The 6,000-nt window shown below is 42.1% G+C and overlaps 1 protein-coding gene across 2 annotated transcripts in view; it reads left to right on the top strand.

Annotated features, from left to right (window-relative positions):
• Nucleotides 1-2,448: 2,448 nt before the first annotated feature.
• Nucleotides 2,449-6,000, top strand: part of capn15 (calpain 15) — a 288,702-nt gene continuing 285,150 nt past the window's right edge. The window contains exon 1 of one of the 2 annotated variants that reach the window (XM_078558791.1): nucleotides 2,449-2,555. The gene's annotated coding sequence lies outside the window, so the exon portion shown is untranslated. Of the gene's footprint in view, nucleotides 2,556-2,720; nucleotides 2,896-6,000 lie in introns of those variants that run through there. The other variant, XM_078558790.1, reaches the window with a different exon arrangement.

The raw sequence follows: 6,000 nt of genomic DNA, 5'->3' as shown, positions 1-6,000 counted from the left end.
ATTTCAGTTACTGAGAGGAAACAGTTGACAAAATGTTGAGTGATTTAATTGGTACTGTCAGACTGTGACTATGAAAGTTCAAAATGGGGTTTTTTGATTATACAATTTGTTACGAACAGTCCCCAGGTGGGGTCCCCCAATTTGTTAACTTCCTGAATGGGACCCCAATTTTGTTATGCTCCCGGGTGAGGAGAAATGAACTGGCTCCCCTTCTTTATTTAACTCCCTCGGTTGGTTGCAACAAGGTTAATTTAAAAGGGATCCCATTCCCCGTAGATACCTCTTCCCAGTCTAAATGTATTTGTTTTAGAAGGAGCCAATTTACCCAGACTTTCTTGAGTCAAAGAAAGAGTAAGTTTACTAGTTACTAAAAAACAGAGATAAATAATAAAAACGCAACACACATACACACAGATCAGAAATGAGAAGTTAAGAGTCCAAAAATAAAAGTTAAAAAAGATATATGAATCAGTCTTTGGCTTGTTCATGAGGCGTAGATGGCGAAATGTTGCAGCCATTAATTGGGTGATTCCGATAGAGCTGACTTTGGCAATTTAGCAATTGGTTTGGAGACATTTGGTTCTGCAGGTTGGCTGAAGAAGCTGTCCTATTTCTTTTTTGATTGTGGCTTTGCTGAGCCTTGCTTCCAGCAACAGACAGCAGGAGAGAGACTTTGCCTGCAACTGCACTCTCACAGCACACTAGCACTGCTCTGCATTTAGCTTTTTAATCCATTTTTCCCTTTGTATTCCTGTAAGGAAAAAAAAACATATCTTACCCCCAGGGTCTGTTTTCTTTGATCTCCGACCATTTTACACATTCTGAGATATGAATCAACAGGAGATGGAGTTTAGATACCTGATGAGACGTGGTAATAAGTCTTTTGTCTCTGCAATCACATGAGATTAAAGTTCAGTCTTTTGTATCTTTCCTCTATCGCTTTTAAGTGCCTCTGCTTGAAGAAGGCCATGACACCTTTTCAGGCGCGACATTCCATGTTCTCTCAGGACAGGCTGGTCAGTATAATCCACATAGGGATTTTCCAGCAAATGGTCACTTTACATTATCAGCCATCTTTTGCTCAGTATCCTCGCTTGTATTTAAAAAAAACAGGTTTTCCTTAAAAAGTTCAATATGGTCATAAGTAATTTGTGGCTGTAATTGGCTTTTATGACAATTTTGACATTAAATCTGCCAAAGTTAACATTAAATAACGAAACAAAAGTTTTGAAAGAGGAAGTAAGGGTGTCCTTACATACTACTTCTTTGAGTCTGTTGAAACTTCCCTCACATAACACTGGCCACTGGTACTCAGCATCTTCATCAGCTTTGATGGTTTGCTGTGTGTTCTGACATATGAGGTATGAAAGAACTCATGTCTGGATCAAGCCAAGGAAAACTTCTCAACTCTCTCATGGCTCTCGGAGCTTCCATCTCAGAGATGGTTTAGATTTTTCCAGGACTTCGCTTGACACTGTCGAGTGTGTACACTATTCTGACGTACAGGCATTCTATCATCTTCACAATGCATTTGTCAGTGTTTAGCTTGATCCCAGCTTTCCTATTTCTCTCCATGGCTTCACACAGATGGTGGCCATGATCTTTCTCATCTACACAATAGATTCAGATATCATCAGCTATGCTGACTGCTCCTTTATACATACAGATTCAAAAAGAATTGTTACAGCACAAAAGGAGGCCAATCAGTCCATTTGTGTCAGTACCAGCTCACGGAATGAGCAATTCACCTAGACATCCTTGGTATGTCTCGTCAACTTTCTGCTGGAACACATCCTGCCCACAAAAGGATGTAGCGGACTCTTTCTTCTTCACTAGTGCTTTTTAGAAAGCCACTGAATGTCAGTCTGCACTTCTGTTTAAACTTCTCAGATACATCGACATCATCAGCCTCCAAGTTTGTCATGGGCTGGAGCTGTGCGTTTACATTTTTGCACAATTAATTCAAATTTCTTTCTCTCTTTGGCACTGATCTGGGTTTTCAACATAATTCAGCATTAAATTTGTTTAAAATGCTTGACAACCGCTGCCACCATGTTAGCTTCTGGTTCCCATAAGTTAGAAATAATCACACATTAGATTCAAAATGCTGGAGATTCATAGAGTGTATTTCTTTCATTTCTCCATGTGGCTGGTGGACTGATACATGACTATAGTGTAACAGTGGGAATGTGGCACGCACGATATATATTTACACAACAATTAGTTCCTAGCTCTTTGTGAACAATATCATCACCTTCAAAGAGTGTTGGATATGATGGAATCGGAGTCGCCTCTATTGGCTACCACCGGGTAGCCTATAACCAATCATGTTAGCAGTTTGGCTCATGACCAACGATGACGATAACTGGATTGTCCAATCACCTTGGAGAATCCTGTTTGGAAGCGTGCCACCAGAACTTGCGCATGCGTAGCCGTTCGGCGGATTCCGGTTCCTGCAATTTGAAAGGAACGGATTTTCCACATTTGAAAAAATCTACGTTTTTCTTTCGCTGACTGACGTGGCATAAATCTCCAGCGACAGATTCCAAAATACGGTAACTATTTATGAGTATTTTTTTCTTTTTTACATTATCAGCTCCGGTATTGTTTGGACTGTTGAGGCAGGCACTACATTTCCCGTGAGGCACTGCGGCCTCCTTGCCTGCGGGGCTACGGTACCGGCTGCCGCGGGATATGCTGGGAGTTGTAGTCCGCAGCCGATGCCTGAGCGGCTTCTTTCGCTCCTTGCTCCCGCTCTCAGGGGCAAAGAATCCGGTCACCGGCAGCAACCCAACGCCCAGCTCTGTTTGAGACTGAGTTCGAGACCACTCCTGCTGATAATCTACACGTGACGGACTCTCACTTTTCCCTCGCTGCCGGGTAAGGATTAAACAGGTCAGTAACCAATTAGTAGTTTAGCGCCTGGTGATGGTTCAGCACAGCGAGCGGTCCTAAAGCCTGCCGGAGACTGATGAGGTCAGCGCCACCCAACCGTTCTGCTTCCTTCCCCCATCTCACTTTCTGTCTCTCGGTTTCTCTTTCTAACTCTTTGTCTGTTTCTTTGTGCCTGTTTCCCTCTCTGTCCCTTCGTGATAACAACAGCAAGGTGCTTCATAAAGTATTGTTAGATACCAAGCCATAGAAGGAGATATTGGGTCAGATTACCAAAAGCTTTCCCAAAAAGCATAAGTATATTGAATGAAAATTGATAGTCTTGGGGCTGTGATGTAGTTAGCACATAATTACACTACAGGATTGACTTATGTACAGTATAGAGAAATGATTGACAATTAAATAAAACAATAAGAGCACAGAGAATGAAGAAGCTATGGGACAAGAATGAGGAGTAGGCCATTCAGGCCCCCCAAGCCTGCTCTGCCATTTGGTAAGATAGTTGATCTGATTGTGGCCTCAACTACACTCGTCACTCTGCCCCCTGATAATCCTTGCCTACCTTGCTGATCAAAAACCCATCTAACACCACCTTATGTTCAATGACCCAGCGCCACTGCTTTCTGGGGAAGAGTGTTCCACAGACTAATGACCCTCAGAGAAAACAAAATTCTCATCTCTGTTTTACAAAGGAGACCTCTTACTTTAAAACTGTGCCGCCTTGTTCTAGACTCCCCCACAAAGGAAAACATCCTCTCAGCATCCACCCTATCAAGTCCCCTCAGCATCTTATATGTTTCAGTAAGATCACCTCTCATTCTATTAAACTCCAATTGTTATAGGCCCAACCTGGTCAACTTTTTCTTTTAAGACCAAAATTGTACACAGTACTCCAGATGCGGTCTCACCAACACCTTGTACAGCTGTAGCAAGACTTCCTTATTTTTATACTTAATTCCTCTTATAATATAACACCAACGTTCCATCTGCCTTCCTAATTACTTGATGCACCTCCATGCCAGTCTTTTTGTAAATCATGTACCAGTACATCCAGATCCCTCTGTATTGTAGAGCTCTGTAGTCCCTCTCCATTCAAATCATAAACTGCTTTTCTATTCTTCCTGCCAAAGTGGGCAAGTTCATATTTTTCCACATCATACTCCATCTGCCAAATTTTTGCCTACTCACTGTCCTCTTGACAACTTACAGTCCTACCTATCTTTGTGTCATCAGCAAACTTAGCTACCATACATTCGGCCCCTTCATCCAAGTGATTGGTATAGATTGTAAATAATTGAGGCCCTAGCACTGATCCCTGTGGCACTCCACTAGTTACAGCTTGCCAACCTGAAATGACCCATTTATCCCGGATGTTTCCTGTTAGCTAACCAATCCTTTATCCAAGTTAGCATATTACTCCCTGTAACATGAACTCTTATTTTGTGAAATAACTTTTGATGAGGCACCTTATCAAATGCCTTTTGGAAATCCACGTGCACCCACATCTACAGGTCCCCCTTTATACACCTTGCTTGTTACTTCCTCAAAGAATGCTAATAAATTAGTTAAACACAAATTTCCCTTTCACAAAACCATGCCTGATTGTATGATGATTTTCTAAATGTCCTGCTGTTACCTTCTTCATAATGGATTCTAGCATTTTCCCTATGACAGATGTCAGGATAACCGGTCTATAGTTTCCTGCTTTCTGCTTCCCTCCTTTCTTGAATAGAGGTGTCAATCTGCTGGGATTATTCTAAATTTAGGGAATTTGAAAACAATGAAGTTAACAATATGCTGGCAGTGGGGGACTGAACCATGAGAAAAATCAGTCTGGATAAATGTAGGCGAATGAATCGCCAATTGAATTGCAAGGGTGTAATCTAATCAGGGGACTCAGATGATCTCCCATGATGTAAACCTGTCCTGTGTTATTTGTCATGTAGAAAATGTAGTCGTCACTGATACTCAGTTTGGTTTCACCAGAACCACTCAGCTCCAGACCTCATTCTTCCAGCCTTGATCCAAATAGACAAAGAGCTGAATTGAAGAAGTGAGGCAAGAGTGACTGCCTTTGACATCATTCAACAGATATGACATCCAAGGAACCCCAGTAAAATAAAAGTCAATTGGAATCAGGGTGAAATTTCTCCACTGGCTGGAGTTGTATCTAGCACAGATAAAGAGGTTTGTGGTTTTGGAAGCAAATACTCTCAAATTCATCATGTGGCTGCAGGAGTTTCTTAAGGTAGTGTCCTAGGCCCAACCATCTTCAGCTGCTTCAAAGACCTTCACTCATTCATAAGATCAGAAGTAGGAGTGTTTGCTAATGATTTCAGTGTTCAGTACCATTTGTGACACCTCCAGATACTGAAGCAGTCCTTGCCCATATGCAGTAAGACCTGGACAATGTTCAGACTAGGGCTGATAAGTGGCAAGTAATATTTGTGCCAGGCAATGACCGACTCCAACAAGAGAGAATCTAACAATCTCCCCATAGCATTCAACAGCATTACCACCACCAAATCCCCCACTATCAACATCCTGGCCGTTACCATTGACCAGAATTTTAACTGGAGCAGCCATATAAATACTGTGGCTAGAAGGGTAGGTCAGAGGCTGATTTAGCAAAACCTTTCCACCATCTACAAGGCACAAGTCACTTGCTTGGATGAGTGAAGCTCAGACAAAACTCAAGAAGCTTGACACCACCCAGAACAAAGTAGCTCACTTGTTTGGCCCCATCCATCACCTTAAACATACACTCCCTTCACTACTGTTGCACAGTGGTAGCAGTGTTTACCATCTACAAGATGCACAGCAGCAATTCACCAAGGCTTCTTAAACAGCACCTTCCAAACCTGCAACCATCTAGAAGGACAAGGGCAGAAGACACATAGGAACACCACTATCTGCAAATTCCCCTCCAAGCAACACATCATCCTGACTTGGAACTATAATTGCCATTCCTTCACTGCTTGGTCAAAGTCCTGGGACTCCCTCCGTTACAGCACTGTGTATGTACTTACACCTTATGGACTGCAGTGGTTTAAAAACAATGTTATTTAGATCCATCTGGTGAAATACAAAACAAGACACAGATCTTTT

The sequence above is a fragment of the Cetorhinus maximus genome, chromosome 15, assembly GCF_964194155.1.
Source record: "Cetorhinus maximus chromosome 15, sCetMax3.hap1.1, whole genome shotgun sequence".
Lineage (NCBI taxonomy): Eukaryota > Metazoa > Chordata > Chondrichthyes > Lamniformes > Cetorhinidae > Cetorhinus > Cetorhinus maximus.
The sequence above is the reverse complement of the archived record's forward strand: the minus strand, read 5'-3'. Positions and strand labels throughout refer to the sequence as shown.